Genomic DNA, 20370 nt, shown 5'->3' on the forward strand with positions numbered 1-20370 from the left:
TTCCCAATACTCCAGAAGTCCAAATTCAGAATTTACCAGCATTTTTGTATAGAAAAATGGAAAATCGGTGCCTCTAAAAATGAGAAGACAGGAGTAAGAAGCAGGGAAGGACCGTGCCAGATGAAAGTTGTCCCAGTACATTGCGACTCTGGCAAAGAGGTAGTGGCTGACCATAATTAAGGGCCACATTAAAGCATATACACATCAGTAAAAGTGATGCATGTAAACTTACAACAGGATGTGCTTACTCTTACATAGGCTAGCCACACTATGCATCAGACATAGGCTACCTGAGTAACAAAGTACAAGGGGCAAGGCACAGTTTTCATTTGTACAAGTGTGGGGTGATGCAGTGTGCAGTGTCTTCCACAGAGAAATGTGTGCATACTATCCCAACTATAATAAACTTTGTGCAGTGATTGTATGATGTGGGCTAGGTCACAGCCTAAAGTAAATTGTTCTGATGGGGAGCACTGCTGTTGTGAATGTGGAACTGAGTACTACAACTGAACGTGTGTGTGTGTGTGTGTGTGTGTGTGTGTGTGTGTGCGTGTGTGTGCGTGTGTGTGTGTGTGTGTGTGTGTGTGTGTGTGTGTGTGTGTGTGTGTGTGTGTGTGAGTGTGTGCGCGTCTACCAGGATACAGCCTCAGCAGTTGTTGTAACATAACTGTGGGTTGTTTTATGGACAAGTACAGGGCAATCAAAGAAGTGTGGGCATCCGATGCATGTCAATGTCCACATAAGCCTTCTCTCCTGGGAGGTTCACAGGTAGTAACAATGGCATGCATCATGAATGTAAGTGATGAGCTATACCAGATGTGTCTGTGGAACAAGCCCCATTTTCTGTGAATGTCTATGTCTGACCCTACTCACCTCCACACTAGATGGTGTGGTAGATGTGGTGGCGTTGTGTGTGACTGACCTTGGCCACCCATGCCTATGATGGCCCTCCACACAGGAGGCAGAAGTGGAACAGCCACCTCACACTTGTCTGGCATGCATCTTATGAGCACAGGGTGACCTGACCTTAGTCATGCAATCTGTTGATAGAACATATCTCGCATACTGCACAAATGGGACATGCATTCCTTTAGGTCATTTCACATACCATGTAAAGTAAATACCATCTCAGCAGCAAAGACTGAGGACTTGCTAATCTGTACCTATATGATGGCCCTTCACAAGCACTGTGTTGCAAATATTGAAACAAATAACTCAGGGCAGGGCTGGTACCTATGGCATTTACTACCACCAGCACACTGACCACCCATTTCTTGCCCATATCCATGTGATCTTGCAGCATGCAATGTGGCCTGTGCCACAGGTGCAGACATACTTTCCTGGATAGATCTATTATTGACAACCTGTCCTACACTGTCTTTCTCTTTATCTGCAATGGGTTCAGCAGGCACAAAGTCCATATCCACTAACTGGGTAGAGGATCTGATTTTTATAGTTCTTGTGTCCAGTACAGACACTGTGCCCCCTGACATTACAAGATGTTCCCTGCCATCATTGTCTGAGTCATCTTCAGCTAGACAATGGTATATCCATGAGGGAGGTGCCATATAGTACATCGTCTGTGAAGATGTCAAGTGAATCTACCTGCAAAAAGTAAAACCCATCCCTATTACCTTAGTCTCTGTGAAGAAATAATAAGCATGGCTTATAGTGGTAGATCATAATAAGAGACCCTACCCTGTGCAAGTGCTCTTCTTATTTGCAGCCTTGATATTCTTACACAGCAATGGAAACTGTATTTAATGCTACACAATATACCACACAGGTAAGCAGTATGCACTCCCCACAACGCCTCTGATATACACATGGGGATTCTAGGAGCACATTGCAGTTCTGAATCAAGATCCAGCGCCTCACTATGGAATATTGAAGTTTCAGCTCCCCTAGACAGTAAGGGAATGACTCATCTATCTTAGTTAATGATGATTCAGTTGAAAGGGCTGCCTCCCATTACCCTAACCTTCTGTCAGGCAGGCATCACATTTTGAACATTGTGAATCAAGTTAATGGCCTAGCATTTGACCTGCTTTTAGTCCCTGCCTGCCCTGGTCACTGACAGTACTAATACAATGAACTGTATCCTGACATGTATTATCGTGGAAGAGCCAGTCAGATGCCTTCTAGCTAAATATCTACCTGCCTTGGAGGCAGAGGGCCTTCAGTAAGACCTCCTTTTCTGTGTAGAAGAAGCTGACGTTATGCATCTTTCCTTTGCCGTGCATTATCAAAGTACAATACATCATGCGAGATGTCTATAAATGTATATATTGGCATGTACATGCACACACTCAGACACATACACACACACACACACACACAGACACACACACACACACACACACACACACACACACACATACAGACAGGCTTAACAAGACTACCACCACAAACAGTACCACTGCATTTCCCCCATCCATGCACTAAGGTAACAGTGCAGACAGTATACATGGAATGCTCAGTCTGCATTTCAGGTTACCCAGCAATGGATTTTTTCCAGATAACCCTGTCACCTGTTTTCAGTGTTAAACCTGCCCATTGCTGGCCTTGCATTTGGCATACTATTCTTTGCACAGGAATTTATATACTGGTAACTGCTGTATATATCTTTACAGATACAAACTATATTTAGCAAAAGATAACATCTATATAGGGTTAACACGCCTATAGGCAGAGTATGGGTTCTTCAACCAAGGGTGGCTAAGACATAAGACAATATCAGCTGCATTTACTACCATGCACACATGAGCAGATTCTCTATAATCTGATCTTTAGGGATGTCACTGCCCTTATCAACAATACTCTGCAGTGTCTTTGTATTGCAGCTAGCGATAAGCATTCACAGTATATGTGATAAAATGCCCTAACAATCATCTGCATTAAGATTACATTCACCCACTGAAGAACCTCCTCTCACATATGGCAATAACTGCATAACTGTGTGTACAATAAATATGCAGTACCTCCAATACAGCCATTAATCCCAGACTTCAACCGTCACTCATACAGTAACAATGCTGCTGCTGTCAGCTGATAATCCTGTTCAGAGTTTCACAAGAATTCCAAAAATCATTCTGTGCTGTGCATCTTATAAGTGAGGGCATAGTATCCAGGTCCAAGGAGGTGCATAGCTCTCTTTCAACCAACTTGAAACATCTTGAGAGACCACAGAGGTTCCTCACAAAAAGAATAAGTCTGTGTGGACTGTCTCCAAGCCCTATTCTTGTGAGTACAAGGATAGAGCTTGGAGACAGTCCACACAGACATTATTTTTGTCTCTTATAGACTGCTGCGTGGTGATCTATGCCTGGCCTACATAGCATCTTCTGATCTCATACTGATAGATCAGTTGCATATCTGCAATATAAATAACATCAGAAACACCTACTTTAAAGACCTAAACCTTGTGACATAAACAGGGCATTTTGAAGGGACAGGTATGTGCCTCAAAGATTCTCTGGAACAGGCTTTTCAACCATGTGAAGCAAAGCTCATCTCTAACCATATTCAAATGTAACTTGGACCAGTGGATGGGAAACTACAAATTTACTCTTGATTTGGCAGTGTGTCCCTAATGGACAATGGCAGCCTCTGAGCACTTGATGTGAACAAGTCTATTTTGTAACTCATAAAATGCCTTGAGGCATTTCTAAATGTCAGCAATATTTTTGTAAGTTTGGGGGTAATCTTGGCTAGGCTTAAAATGGATCTAAGATGATAGCTCGATAACCACCTGTGAAGGTATGAACCTATTGTTCTGCACATTATTGCTGAATTGCTCCTTCACATCAGGCAGTTGCACCCCAGGAAATCTCTTCTGATTAGTACATGTGCTCTGACTGCCCTTCTTACTGAAACAGAAGCTTACAAATGGTCTCACTACATTAAAACCTCACACTATATGCACAGTTCTATAAACAAGAACCTGCTAAAGACAGACCAGCTAAGGTAATAGTCAGAAAAAGTTAAAGTTTACCTCACAAAGCAAGGTATATTGTTTTCTTTTCAACAATTTTGTGCAGCTGTAACATAATTCGGTTATGTTCCTATGTGTACTCTTTCTTTACATGAGAAGTCTCTTGGTGGCCCTTAGTAGATTCAAGCCTCTGAGAGCGGTGGTTATGCAAATGAGGGTCCAACTCATGAACTGCTCTGAATCACTCTTTCTGTGTGTTGCTGCTGTGGTCATAGTCATGCTAACAGGCTCTCTCAGTCTCGTGAACCTGCACAAGCACCTGCACAGCTCACTGAGCATGTGTGGGCAGTTTGAGGACTCAGCTAAAAATGGCTTGCAATATATTTTACATTTGCAGCCAATGAAAGCATTAAAGAGCAAATCTGCTCTCAAAGTAAAACTTCATGCCATTTCCCACTCCTTTATGCCATCCTGACATGCCAAAATTTTTATCGCCGGCTTTATCACACCCTATCAAAGTTTACATTACGGAAATGGCCTTTGTTGTCTAGCAGTTGCCAGAACACAAAACAGGTGTGGCTGCGAGAATCCAGAAATCATGCTCTGGAATGAGTCCTTGAGTATGGCCACAATTTCTAATTACGCTGTATCTGGCAGGGTGTCCAGTGGTGCTGTAAGGAGTTGAACATTTTCCATCATTTCCTGCATAAGGACCACTGGGTGTGTCTAACTGGGAATACCTGTGATGGTCCTCAGTCTGTGGAGGATCCTTGGCACTGTCTTGCTAGGGTTGTTACCAATGCCACTAGCACACTTAGCTCTGGTGAAGAGTGCAGCCGCGATTACAGGGACCTGTGGAGGTCCTATCCTGATCTTTTAAGGTGATGTGAAGAATAGGTCAGAGCAAGGGCAACTGAGATATTTTTGTATCTATCTAGTCTGTAGAGATAATAGGTTGTACGTACATTACTAAATAGTTACATTTATTATACAGCTCAGGAGGCCATAGAGAAAAATAGTCTCATTTACCAGATGTGGATGGAAAGGTTTTCCAGGTGCATGAGGTGTGTATGTCTTTCTTTTCTTTAAATGTGCTTGCTTTGGGAAATTTCTGTCATTATTGCATTAGTATGCTTGTCTGTCACTCCTAGTGCAGTAAGTGTGGGTATGTATGCATGTGTAGGTATTGCTACTGAGGTTTCTATGTTATTCTGAGCATGACTGAACAGTTATTCAGGAAGTGTATGTGATCATTTCAGTTGCAGGCCTGTAAACATGCAAATGTTACAGTAAATGATAGGAACAGAGAGGCAAGTGGTCAGTGACTCTGAATGATGTCACATCACTTTGTAGATAGATTAACACTCCTACACCCGGGTGTAATAGGCACAAGAGGTAGTACACTATCAGAATGTTTACCTGTGACCACTTTGATAGGAAAACACATCATAACATAGCAGAGTAACCTTTACATATCAGACAGCCATGCTGCTGATCGGCTTATTAGGTTTTTGCAGCTGCACTTATAATTTGCATTATATACATCCACAACCTCTTTTTCCATTTTTGTACATGAACAAAATACTCCGGATCCACCAATAAGTGCCACGCTACCAGTAAATAAAAATCCAATTTATTGAGACACTAAGCGAACTTTTCCAAGATCAAACAGACATTAATTATGTATAAGATTTGTAACTTAGTTGAGCGCTTTCACCCATCCCAACTGGGCTTCCTAAGAACTAAGACGTCAACCTCTGAAAAACAGTTTAAAAAACTTATTTGGCGCCAAAAAGGTCTCCCCTTCCTAAAGAAACATTTACAATTGCTTAATAGCGCTAATTATAAAAAACTTTAAAAAACCTATTAAGGTTGTTCACATACATAAATACATTGAACACAATTAATGTCTGTAAAGCGCTCAACTAAGTTACAAATCTTATACATAATTAATGTCTGTTTGATCTTGGAAAAGTTCGTCCTGGTGTCTCAATAAATTGATTTTTATTTACTGGTAGCGTGGCACTTATTGGTGGATCCGGAGTATTTTGTTGTTGTGATTAGTATTCTTTTGGATATTTTTTGTACAGGAAGTCAGGGTGTCACTTCAACAGTGACAATCATCTAAAGCCAAGGTTTACAATGCCAGGTGGCATTGGTCATAAATATGCCTTTTATAGTTCATAAATTGTTTTTATAACAATTTCTCTTTCTGTCTCTCCCCTCCCTTCCTTTGTCACTATCCTTTATTTTTAACTTATTTTGAAGTGTTCTTATGTTATTTCTCTCCTTTTATTTTATAGTTATGAACAGCAACTACCAGTGACCAAGCTTGGGTCAGCAGTCCCCCCAAAGGACCCAGCCATCACCTGCATCTTCCCAGGCAATATCCTGGGATGGCTCCCTGGTGTCTGCACTGAGAGACAATGAAATTACCACCTCTCCTACCTCAGCTGGTGCTTTACTAGCTGGGACCACCATCATTCCCATTTGTGGTGCTGCCAGTAGTGGTGAGTATTTCACCTGAGGGGTGTTGACAGACATTGTGGGAGAGATGGTGCACCAGTGGCTGGATGCCATCATTAGCCACCTGGAGTGGCTCATCTGCGACTAGTAGAGTCGCATCCCTGCCCCGCCCTGCCAGCAACAACTCAGACAGTACCAGGTGGGGACAGTGGATGAGCTGCTGCTTGACCCCCACCAAAGGATCACACTGGCAGGGCACTGTTGGAGACCATACCCTCTTTATTCTCCACCCCCTTCATTTGGTCAAAAAGCAGATTTCAGCAGCACAGAGGCATTTAAACTACCAGACTGCTTTTCTCATATTCTCGCTTCTTAATACATGTGCACATTCTGAGGTGCATACACCCCCTGCGCTCAGCACTTTTTTCCATTTTACTCTATAGCTGCTACAGTGGCTTTTTCTCCATCACCACATGTCCTAGTCTGGGCACAAATAGGATTAGTAATTAGCTATGGCTTGAGCACTGAGTTGTCATGTTAATTGATAATGAGCTCTGATCTGCACTGCACCCAGATTTGAACCTGCAGAAGGCTAACTGTCCTCATGGTGAGCAGGTTTGTAAATCCCAGGGCTGATTTCTTTTGGTTAGGCTATTTAGGACTGGAGGACAGTATTATTCATCTTTAAAAGTAAGAATATTAAGAAGGAAATTTACTTTAGCTGAGATAGGCAGGCAGTTGTTTTTATGCAATATGATGCAGTGGTGTTCTCTGTTTTAGCTAAATTAATAAATCTGGGAATGTTATTATTAGCAGATTGTAAATGGCACCATTTTTGGTGGGGTAGAGCTAAATGGTAGGTCTAGCTCATAAGGAAAATAAGTGTGAGATTTTATAAGAAGCTTTTAGCTGAGCTAAAACTTTACTAACCTGGGACTCATTGTAGGTGCTGAAGGACAGAGTTTGATCAAACATAATAGCTAGATATTTTTGATGTTTTGCCAAAGGAAAATGATTTCTGGTGGGTCAGTGACAGTGACAGTATTTATATTTTGCAGGTTTTGTGATGTTCTGAATATATAACAGCAGTGTTGTTTATTGTTGCATATTGGCAATCAATTTGTTAGCATGAAACCAATTCCAGATAGCTTTGAGGTCTTCATAGCTAAGAATGTTATAATTTTCCTTAACTTGTGGCATAACAATATCATCAGCCTAAAGGACACAGTTATTTTTGGCAGAGAGAAGAGGAGGAGACCAAGTACTGAACCTTTGGAATCTACTTGAAAAGAATTATCAGGACAGAGTATTCTAAACATCCAGTTGGTAAGAGAGCTGCAACATCACTTTAAGACCTCATTAGAGAATCCAGTGCCTACCAGTTTACAAGCAGTAATGACTGGGCAACAGAGCCAACAGCCTGTTTTCAGCTCTTGAAATATGCACCCATAAGCTTACCTTGTTCCATGTTGGAATATATCTGGTCTGTTAGTGTGTATACAACTGTAGGGGTGCTGTAGTTTGGGCAAAATGGTGACTCACTGCTATTTACTGAATGCATGGTTATATTCTATACTTGTGTATTTTTAATCTGAAAGTGCTGCCTTAAGGATGACCTACTTATTCTGGTTTATAACAATGTTATATTGTGTTTATCCCATAATGTGAATTTTTATGTCTTAATTTTTTTGTGCCTTTGATTTGGCCATGGCTGAAAGTCTATTATCCCAGTTATCAAACACAAAATAGATCAAAATAAATCATAACTACTTGTTTGAAATCATACCACTAATTCTCCACCACTGGATCTATCCACATTATATCACTGAATCAGAACATGCAGGGTTTGAAGCATAATACATCAATGACAGCACTTTGAAAACAAATTTATCCAAACAAAACAAAAACATCAAACACCAAGGGATTGAAAAGGAAAACAAATCAATTTCTTTTACAACCACTAAACCCAAACCTTAACAACCAAACTAGTCTGAAGAGTGGTACTGTTAAGGAACAGGGTTTTCTTAAATCTGTGCATAGGGATAGGGTTAGGGTTAGAAGCAGGGCCAGTGTTAGAGTTAGGGATATTATGCATGATTAAAGTAGCCAAGGGACCAATAGCAACAATATAAACTTGGGCAAAAGGATGCTCTTCCAAAAAATGGAGATGGGAGATTTCAGTAGGCACCAATAGTTTGTTATCAGTGGTATCAACAACAAGGGTATGTCTGGAAGTTCCATCCCAGAGAAGCTCACAGAGGGGATGAATGACAGGACATGGGCTGAGATAGTGCAGCAGATTGCACAGCTACAATGGTGACAAGAGCCCCTGCTGAATAGGAGTCAGAGAAAACCAAATAAAAAGAACTGATAATGTCAATGGACTTTTAGGCATTTAACATTTCTTCAAAAAATATTAACTGACCAATTGCCCTGCGGGGGGGGGGGGGGGGGCACGTCTTAAAGGAAAACTCAAATATTCAGATGGATTCTCAGATTTTATGGTTGCCTTATATGCAGATGGCCTAGTAATTCTTCTAGATGACCCATGCCTTTGTTGGAATATCTTATCCCAGTGGTATCATGTTTCTGGGTATAAAGAGAATTCAGCAAAGCCTGTCTTGCTTAGTTATAACCATTCTTTCTGCACAAATCAGAGATCAACCAAACTCCAGTATAAATCCTTTGCATTTCAAGCATCTAGGCATAATAATGGCTCCCATGCAGGTGGAAATCAAGAGGCAAATATTCAGATTATCCAAAATATACTTGAAGACCATCTGCATAATTGGCAATCTTGGGTTTTTCTCTTGAGTTAAAAATCATTGTGATAAAATGATTTTGTATTCTAAGCTGTTATACATTTTCCAAGGTCTACATTTAAGAATCCCGTATCCAAAGCTGAGAAAATGGGATAGTCAGATTCTTAAATGTTTATGGTCCCCAGGATCAGCTAGAGGGCCACATTCTATCTATTATGCATTGAAGCATTTTTAGAATGCTCAAGGACCTCTATGAAGTAACTTAAATGTTGTCATGGGTGACAACAACTGCTTGCATCTCATAACTGCCTGTACAGAGGGCTATTTTCTGTAAAATATTAATTGAGGATTGTTCAGGGCAAATGTTATTTGCAATTCAAACTCACAAATAATCTAAATGTGTTTTACCAAGTCCTCTGTAATATTTTTGAAGACTAGATCCCACTGGCATCTTAGGAGTTCTTTCTTTCTTTCCAGTAGCCACCCACTTGAAAATTCAACCTGTATTTTATAATTTCCCTTGGAAGCTATGGCCCCAAAAAGGTTTTCTCCTCACCTTCCATCTATAATTCACTGCCACTCTTAAGCCTTTGTATGATTTAATTGAGGAAAGTGATATTCCTCAAATGCATATACTACATTGTTATCAACTCAAATCTATATTACAAGCGATAGTTGACACTACAGCCCTAGACATGCAAATTAACTTCCCTCTTTTGCAACTTCTGGCTAATATAGGAATACAACAGCTAGTAATGAAGGACTTTCTGATTTCATAACTTTACTAATCAGTATTTGCTACTACACTCCTCAGGATTTCAAGCAACTATTTGAGGCAGAGATTGGAGATAACCTAACAACAGATCAGGTTGAACAGATAAACAAAATTCCTACAAAAATGACTTCTTCCCCAAAATGGAAAATCTTTGCCAGGAAATACCTTCACATGTTAGTCCTATGCCAAATAAACTCTCAAGATGGATTCCAAATTCAGAAATCCTTTGTTGGTGGTGTCAAGCACTTGGCTCTCTGGCCCCATGGAAACATACAGTATATGACTAACCAGTAATGCAGAAACTCTGGGATGACTTCTGGAGGGTAAATCATAAGTTATACCAGGTCAATGATTCAGATATAAAAGATTTCATCATATTAGGTTTTACTAGAACTTCCAAATCACCACCTTATTTCCTTCATATGATGTCTATGGCCACTGAGAAAGCTATTACATTGCAGTAGAAAAGTGCTACACCACCCACAGTAAGCAAACGTTGCCACATAGTCATGTCAACTTATAAGGCAGAATATGAGGCAGCACAGAGATGGGGGACATTGGAGAGAACTTTGAATAAATGGTCCCGGTATCTAAGTCTCATCCACTCAGATGTTCGGATCAGTTCATAAAAGCAGCTTAAACCATTAGTCTTTGTTAATAACCTAGGTTGATCTTTTCTGAAAACCACCATCTAGTGTATAAAGCAGACATTATTACTCTTTTAGTCTAGGGTATGGGTCCAGTGCAGCACATTTTCTGCTTTAGTATGAAGAAAATATAAATACTTTGAATTTAAGTTTTAAACGAAAATATAATATCTCTCCCTGGATGTGTTATTTTCTGTCTCTATGTTATGTTTCTGGTAGTTTAAGACTTCTTATGAATGTTTTTGTGTTTATAGAATTCTGTTTTATACTTTATAGATACGTTATCTATCAATTGTTAGGCTACACCTGTATATAAATGCTGTGCATTATTATACTTCATTGTTTCAGTTCCTATTGGGTGTCTGTCATATGAATTTATTGTTTTATAGTTATCGTTGTTATCTGGTAATTGATAGAAAATGTATATGTTTAAGAATACGTTGATGATAAACTAGTTTATATACTGAGCTTATATTAAATGGATAAAATAACGTTAAAAAAAAGTAGAAACTAACATTGAACTGAATGTTTTCATTTTTTTCTTTTGCCCTAAAATGTTGAGATGGACTTCTGGACATTATTAAAAGCCTAAAGACATACACTAGTAAATTGCATTTTAGGATTATGTTGAGAAATTCATCTAGTAATTTAATAGGGACTAGATTAATTAAAGGAAGCATAATCGACTTTTGAATCATACCATCACTGCTTTTGAGAGGAGTTGTGAAGCTGACATTAGGAGATTGTTAGCCAGTACCCAAAACATAGGTTTAGGGATCTGTCTAAAACTGAAAAAGAAGTATTGATGGTTATATCTAGAGACCGACTTATGAAGGCTGACTAGGGGAGCCGAGGTGGTCATGGACATGCTGGTATATGATAAGAAAATGTTTCACTTGGTTAATGAGAGTATGTTTTATCAAAAATAATAATAAAAGTGATATTTTAAGAGATTTCAGGGTTATTGACAGATAGCTGTATGACAACCACTAAGAAGGTGGTACGAGTGATGAACTGTATCAATTCACCACATGACCCATTACTTGGGGTTATTTTGAGGATCCTGAAAATACATAATACTTAAACATAAAAATATATAAACATGAGTTAGACGCATCTCTGAGACTTGTTTTAGTAAAAGGCACTAAATTAGAGCCAGTTTCTATATTTGTTAATAAGACCCCAAAAGAAACAATTTTGCTTGCCTATTTTTCATTAGAGATTTCTTTCATTTTAAATAACTAATTTCATGATTCAGTTAAAAAAAAGCAAATTGTTAAGATTCATTGATATGAAAACATTGTGCACACTGACACCTCAAGAGTTAGTTGTAATGTGTTACTTAATGACATGAGATATTTAGTGATATATGTTAGATTTTTAGGAGACTGCATTGACCAAGTCCGAAAATATAATTAATTCATGTTCAAAGCACAGTAGGCAGTGCTGTTAGAAGAAGGTCACAGGATGGCTATTAGCACCCAGTTTTCCTAACTTAGCAATGGGTCATTGGGAAACTGAATTTGTGTATGAAAATAGTTACTTTAGTAACATTATTTTTTATGGTTGTTTTCATTGACAACATCTTTTTGGTATGGAGAAGTACTGTGAATAAACTGAAGGAATTTGTGGCTTATATCACTTGTACTACAACCTTCCTAAGATTTAATTTCATCACAGACACATAAATTATAGTAATTTTAGATACATTGGTCTAAAAAAGTGTTTAAGTGTTTCCAAAAACAAATTACAAGCATATGTAAGTTATAAGCATGCTGGTAGTAATTCTGTTTTGCTTTTATAGTGGTATACATCTGCTTTATTTAAAGGGGACTGAATAGAAAAGTATGCTAACTAGGTCTATCAACTTAACCATTGCTGAAATTAAGAAAAAGATAATTATTGAAGAGTTAACCATGTGGTTCAAAAATAGAGGGTATCCAGAGGGATGTATCTATGGGCCTAGTGCAGAACCTCAAAATCAGGGGTCAGCAGAGAATAATACATTTGACTGAAGTAGAGCTATATGCTTAGCAGAAGCGTACTATTGTGGAACTGGAGGCAGCCTTGCATTTTAAAAGCTTTTCACATTTTAAAAGTGAAAAACTCAAAGTAAAACCAGAGATGGCTCCCTTAAGGCTGTTCTTCTTTAAGAACTCCCTCTTTCTATGCATCCCTGTGTGTGTCGATGCACACACGCACCTGTTGCTTACTCTTTTTCCATATTTTGAGTGGAATTTAAATACGGCACTTGCTGCTTACTTCTTTTCCACATTCCATACAGAATTTAAATATATCATCTGTTGCTTACTCTTTTTCCGTATTCTGCACGGAATTTAAATAAAAGACAGTGCCTTGTAGGTGTGTGTGTGTGTGTGTGTGTGTGTGTGTGTGTGTGTGTGTGTGTGTGTGTGTGTGTGTGTGTGTCTGTCATACCTCTCAGCTGTCCATTTTTGCCTCATATTTTTGGTCTGCTCTTTATAAAATTTGTGGTTTTCATACAAGTCATTGAGGCTTTAAGTCACTCAAAAATGACAGAAATTTAATTTTCAGACTTTCTAAGAGCATTATTTATAATGTGCCCCTTTTGACCCCCCCCCCCACTATCTTAGGCTTTTGCCAGATTTCTTACAATAAGAAGTTGAGCAGCATATTATGTGTGTGTGTTAATAATGGCAGATTAGTTCATTTCCTGAGGCTCAAACCCTGTAGCGTGGTTACAGGAAATGAGCCTGAATCCTCAACGCCAATTACTAACTGAGTTGAAAAAAAGGAGTTTTGATGCATTTTCAATAAATTTTGAACTTCAAGGGAAGATAAGTTTACTAACATTCATGCTAAGTTTGTTTTTAATGTGGAACAGCCTTGCTTAGCAAATGGTCATAGCATAACAGGTAGAGTCCTTGCTCTTGATGGAGAAGGTTGTATGTTCTAATCTCACAGCAAATAGATGGATCACTGATACCGTGTTGTACTTTAAGGGGGAGAGGGTGTGTGAGTGCTGCATTCATGAGCATGTCCTCCTTTGGATGAGATGTCTAGTAACTGTGAGCCTGTTGTTGATTTGCCAGCTGTTCCCTATTGCAATATCATCAAGTTACTTATTGTGTTTTTTTAATGTAACATAGGCAATTTATTCTTCAAGGGCAGTGGGGGTGCTGCAGTCCTGAGTGTGTCCTCCTTTGGGTGTGATGCATAGTAACTGTGAACCTGTTATCAGTTTGCCAGCCATTCCCTATTAAAATATCACCAAGTTACCAATGTGTTTTTTTTAATGTAACATAGGCAATTTATTCTTCAAGGGCAGCAGGGACTGAATTTGTAGATGAAACACTGGAATATAAAGTTGTTTGCTAGCAGCAACCTCTTCATAAGTTACAGATCTCTTTAATTTAGAATTATTTAGATAACTTTTATTTTACTTCTGCAGAGCTTGTATATTGACTGGTATTAGTGGATTGTAATAACAGAAGTTTGAGTGGCCTTTTATGGTTGAAGTGTTCTGAAATGGGCAGTTTTGTCATTATTGGGTCATAGGTTTTATTTCATTGCTTACTGCAAAAATGTTCAAAAGTACAAATTTAAAACACACTCAAGTAGTGCTGCATTATACAAGGAATATAATTTAGTACAATCAGGAAGGTGAATCAAAGAACACATATATGTATGCAAGGTCCTAAAAATGTCCGCAAGGGGCCTATGGTTTGAAAACAACTCAAACGTAAACTTAATCTGCCACTGGCCAGACGCATTTTCTTTGAATTTGGGTTTCAATGCTTTTTGAATGAATGTGAATTTCAAGGGCAGAGAAGTTTACTGTCAATGCTAAGTCTGTTTTCACTGTGAGACTGTAATGTTTTTGTTTAGCAAATGTCTATCAGTGTTTGTGCTATAAAGTTTGAAATAAAAGTAGTTTTAAATTAAATCCAAAAATTTGTAATCATTGTAGAAGTAAAAAAGAAAATGATATGCACACAGAGGTTTGAACAGTGTTTATGGTAACTGGGGAGAAATAGCCAAGTAATGGGACACTGAAATGGCTGCAAAGGGGGGGGTGCTGTGGGGGAGGGCCCAATCCATTACCCAGCCTAGGGCCCAATTTGACCATTATACAGCTCTGAAGTAAATGCTTTGTTTCGTCTCTTGCGGGCATCCGTATGTCATGCATCCATGCAAGAAAACATGGTACAGGATTGGCAGAAATTCAGGAGGAACTACAGATAAAACCAAAGAGAACCATAGTTATTTTTAAAATTAACAATAGCCTTCTAGTTGTACAGTAGTAAAATGCAGTAGAGAGTTTTGGACTAACCACAGCAAGCGAATCAGCCTGGGCATTTTAGACTACTGGACTGAAGGTAAGTATTTTTTTTTAATGTGACTATAACCAGATTTTCTTTATTATTTTTGGAGAGGGGAAGGGTGGATGGTGACTATGCTAGCGTGTGTGTGTGTGTGTGTGTGTGTGTGTGTGTGTGTGTGTGTGTGTGTTTGCATTTGTTGAAATATTTTAGAGTTTGGCTTGTGTGTATGGGTGTGTGTGTGCATTTGTTTAAATATTTTAAAGTTTGGCTTGTGTGTATGGGTGTGTGTGCATTTGTTTAAATATTTTAGAGTTTGGCTTGTGTGTATGGGTGTGTGTGCATTTGTTTAAATATTTTGAAACTGGATATTTATGTTCTTTTTTTCCAATGTACTCTTCTACCCTCTTTTTGTTTTAGTGGGGTGGCGGGTAGCTAGCTGGGCTGTGGGTTAAAGTAACTTGCGCTTTCATTTGCTCAGCTTAAATTCTGCCATTGAAACTGGCAAGTGAATATTTGTGTTAATAAATTGGAATATTTTTATCCTTTTTTTGGGGGGGGGGCGGAGTTTGCCAGCTGTGCTGTGGATGAATGTGATTTGCCCTTTTCACATGGTTGGTTTAAATTCCACCCTTAATGTGTATTTGTGGGAATAAATTAGAATTTTTATACTTTTTTTTTGGGGGGGTGGCAATAACTTTGTCCTTTTCATATTATTTTAAAGGTTGGCAGGTTTGAATTTTTGTAAAAGAAATTGAATTTTTGGAAGGTGGGTAGTGACTATCTATGCTATGGGCACGTATCCTCTTCATTTGCTCAGTTTAAAGTGTGATATTAAGGGCTGGCTAATTCATATTTAGCAAAATAAATTGGAATATTTATACTTTTTTCTTGGGAGTGGGGTGGCTAGCTATGTTGTTGATGAAATAACTGGGAATTAGTTTAAAGTGATGCATTAACAGTTAGTGTGCATTTGTATGAAATAAATTGGAATATTTTTAAGAAACATATTTGAAACTGTCCCCAGCTTTACAGACTCTTCTTATATTTGCCTAATATGTTTGGTCTGCAAATTACTCAAATTGTTTGCATAGCTTATAGTCTGCCTTTATATGACTAGTGTGCATTTGCATGAAGTATGTGCTCTGGGGGCTGTATTTATAAAACGAAGTTGAAACTGTTCTTGATTTTGCAGAATGTCCCTAGGTTTGCTTCATCTTGATCTGTTGCTAATAGAATTTAAGTCAACTGTCCATATAAGTTACCAAATCCCAAACCTCTGGGTCAGCTCTTAGGGGTGTGCTTTCAATGTTGTACTAAACTTTCCAAAGGAGATGATAATGCATGTTTACATTTAGCTTTAGTCCATGATTCTGGCACTAGTTATTTGTTTGGGATGAGCCTTCCCGTATAGGATGTCTGATTTTTGGGGGGATTTATTCACTGCTCCTAGCTTGTAGCTTGATACTTGCTGGCCTTTAGTTTGTTTCATTTTATGATTATTAATAAAAGCAGTTGTCATACAGGAGGATGTATTAGAAAATAATCTCCATGGGAGACAAAAGCACATTAACTTTTTTATTATTAAACAAATTTTACTTTTTACTCATGTATTTTATGTTTGTCCACCATATCAGTCAATGTTGAATTGTAGTTTTTATTTTCTGAGCTGGAGCAGCAGTCTGTATGTTTTTGTTCTACTTTTATTGTCATGACATTGTGGCCTCGGTCATGGTTGAAAAGAGGTCCCTGATGCAGTCCATTAACTTAATTATCATACAAGTAAATAAAATATGAAAACAGAATGAGATTGTCAGCATTGATATGAAGTACTGAAGTTTAGGCCATATTGTTTGCTAGTCAGACTACTCCCTGTGTGCTACATTTTGTAGGTATCCTGTTCTCAGATAACCTGTTTAAGTGCACAAGAAACCTGACTTGCATGGAAACATTAACAAACCTTCCTGCTGTCTTGTACCCTGTGTCATATGGCCAGCACCAGTGGCTGCCATAATCCCAGCCATCTTTGACAACAGAGACTTTCTTGGGGAGAAATTACCCTATCACTAAATAACATCCAACCCCAAATGTTATGTCCCACAAAGAGAGATGTGACCACAGAGATGTCATGCTAAATGTGAACCTGAATTATAAAAAGTTGTATTACTTGTGGTATTTTTAATAAACTATATTGTCATAAGATTGCAAAGCACCCTGATTAATGAATTTCTAGTGGATATCTAGACTGAGACATTGGCTCGAGATGATTGTCACTGTTGAAGTGACACCCCGACCCCATGTGCAAAATGAGAAAAAGGGGTTGAGGATGGATGGATGGATCTAGACCCAGCACTTTGACAATGACATTTATCTTCAGAGTATTACTTGGCTCTACAGCCCACCACCACCACCTCTTAACAGAAAGGATTTTTTGCCCATGGCCTGCTCACTACTTTGTCCATTTGGGATAAAAAAATAGCAGTTAACACAGCCCATATATGGTGTCTTGTTCAATAGATGTTTGGCATCTTGAGTGCAGTCATGCTCAATGCATGCACTCATGCTTCATGAATGTCAGCCTGCAGATAACCAAGAAGGTAAATAACTCTCTTTGATGACCTCTGACCATCAGATTATTTGACTACCGCCAAAAAGAAATTAGAATATTTTTCTAGGTATGCATAACAAAGCTGAGTAAATGTGTTTTTGGTATTATAGTTAAACACAAGTACACTCCAATCGTATGTTAGCATACAGTAAAGCTACTTTCCAAATTGTAAGGTGTGGTTACTGCCCCCCTTAACTCCACCAATTGTCCTTGTATACCCCTAGAGAAAAGCTTGGGGGGGGGGTTAAAGCGATGTGCTAGCCTTCCCTTATAAAGTACAATAAAAAGTAAGACAGAATGATACTTTGTAAATAACATAGAGATGCCGCATGATAGAATGGACTTTCATTGCCAATGCAGTGACCAGTCATCGTGGTAAAAGTGGACATTATGTCAGGGAAATGAATGATAACTTCTAGCTGTGGAGATGGAAGGCCTGGCATAAAAGGAATTATCAGTACTTGAAGAGGAATTGGGGTAAATGATAGACATAAGGTTGGGTAGCATCCTTTTGGATGGAATTTGATGGAAAGTGGTCCCTAAACATTGGGTATGTGTTACTGCCATGTCTACCAGTTATGTGTTACTGCCATGTCTATATAAACTCACAATGCATGAATATATTATACCTTATCAGACTACTTGCTTAATGACTTCATTTATTTATCTGTAGTGGTGGTTCAGACAGTCATATATGTCATGTTAGCTTTAAACCAGTGGAACATTCTTCTTTGTGCTGTGTTCAGCTCTGGTGACTTTGCAACTTATAAGCATTATGCTGCTGTGGTCTGCTGAAGTAATGCCACTTCACCAGATCATTTCATGCATGCTGGCAAAATTCTACCCAGACTATCAATTTGGCACACTGTATTTGCACACCACTCTGTCTAGAGCATACCATGTGCACTTGTTTTATATTGTGAAATAAACATAATGCTGTAATCATCTGTCCATAATCAGCACTCTGTTTATAGCTAGCTGCAGTCCTTATGGCTCAGCTGTAGTGCATTTAATTGCCATGGTTTTCTGGCAGCTAATTACTTCTGTACGACAAGATGACTTTCATTGTCACGAGCATGCATGTCTAGACTCTTCATTTTAAATCTCCATGCATTTTCCCCTGAGCATTGTTAAGAAAGCTCACCACAAGAGAGAAAGTGATTGTTGCCGAGCTGGGTGTGTTTGGCAGATCAAAACATATTGTTTCAAAATAATCTACAGCAAAATCTGTAACAGTGGAAAGTATTTTTTAACAGCAGTGTAGAATATATGCAGAAAATGAGAAGCAATCAAGGGTCAGACTGAAAGGTCTGTATGCATGCTAAGCAACAAAAATAGAATTCTTCAGAAAAAAAGTCTCTAATCATATGCTTTCATTTGTTGCAGAAAATATGACAATCATATGAACCACTGTGTATAATCTTAAACTCTGTGCCAAGTTTAAAATAATATTCTATTCAGTAAACATTAGCGTCAGTACCAGTACAAGATACTAATTGGACTTGCAACCAAGGACAACCAAACTGGACATGTGACTACAGGACAAGTACAAACAGACCGACTTAAATAAAAGTAATAAATGGAAACAATTGATTAAGGGCATAAAAGCAGCATTATTTTCTCAGCTGAATTCTTTTCAAACCCACTGGTGCCATGTGTTGAGTGTGAACACTTAATGTGTGCAGCATGTTTGTACAAAAATAGAACAGCTTGTTCTACACACCCTTTAATGGCTCAAAACCTGGATTCTGCCATTTCTGCGTTTCTTAAAGTAATGCTCATATGCTTCTGGCTGAACAGTACATCAGTAAATTTTATTGTCAGAGCTGACTACGTTCATTCCACTGTTGCCTTGGATATTCATGCTTCAGACCAAGAATTCAGTTCTTGATGTAAAATGTTTCCAACTGCCATGTTAAGAATTTGTAGTGCCATGGGATAAGAACAGTGACAACTATAGAAGAACATTTACTTTGATTCATTTACACAGTCTGGTTCTGATCCTGTTTTGGCCATACCTTCTTTGGTATGTTCAGACTAAAATGTCACAGTTTAATAAATGCAGCAACCATTCAACAAACCAAACTACTTAAATGATTTCCCCTTGAATGGATCTCCATTTGCAATAGGACTTGATCTGGTCACTTTGTATTCCAATCTACATAGGAAGAGAAACAGGGGAACAACCTGCATACCATAAAAATGTTAAGTGTTTTCTAGGTCCTTTTTCCCATCTCTGCCCTTGCAGACATTTGTTCTCTTAGGGTGAGTATATTTTGTCTTCTCTCTGATCCCGTAGAGTGATAGCCATCTGTAGGGGCTTCCATTCAGGCAAACTTCAAGGAGTTTGGCACTCTTGTAGGCATCCTTGATGTGACAATATTTCCTTGTATGAATGGCACTAGCCTCTCCCCTAGAGTAATGGTGTGAGTACCTGTGTCAATGCAGGGACCCCCTACACCACTCCAACAGTTCATGTCATGCTCAGACATATGTAGTCATCAAGGTTTACTGGGCAGTGATTTGGGTTGCCATGCCCATGTCATCCCTAAACTAACCTGTGCTCATATGACTCTGTCCCTAAGGAAGTGTGCCTGGGAGCAGCAGTAAGAACCAGCCAACCCCCTCCCCATAGAACTGGTGCCCCTATCCTCCAAACCATGCTGTCAAGCTCCTGTGCTACTAAACAAACCACAGAGCTCTAACTCTCTATGCCTGAGCTACTGAATGAACCTTGGTATCCAGGGACATAGAGCTCTATCTCTCTGTGTCTGAGCTACTAAACGAACCACAGAGCTCTACCTCTCTATGCCTGAGCTACTGAATGAACCTTGGTATCGAGGGACATAGAGCTTTAGCTCTCTGTGCCTGAGCTAC

The sequence above is a fragment of the Protopterus annectens genome, chromosome 12.part0, assembly GCF_019279795.1.
Source record: "Protopterus annectens isolate FY-2018-M chromosome 12.part0, PAN1.0, whole genome shotgun sequence".
Taxonomy (NCBI): Eukaryota; Metazoa; Chordata; order Ceratodontiformes; family Protopteridae; genus Protopterus; species Protopterus annectens.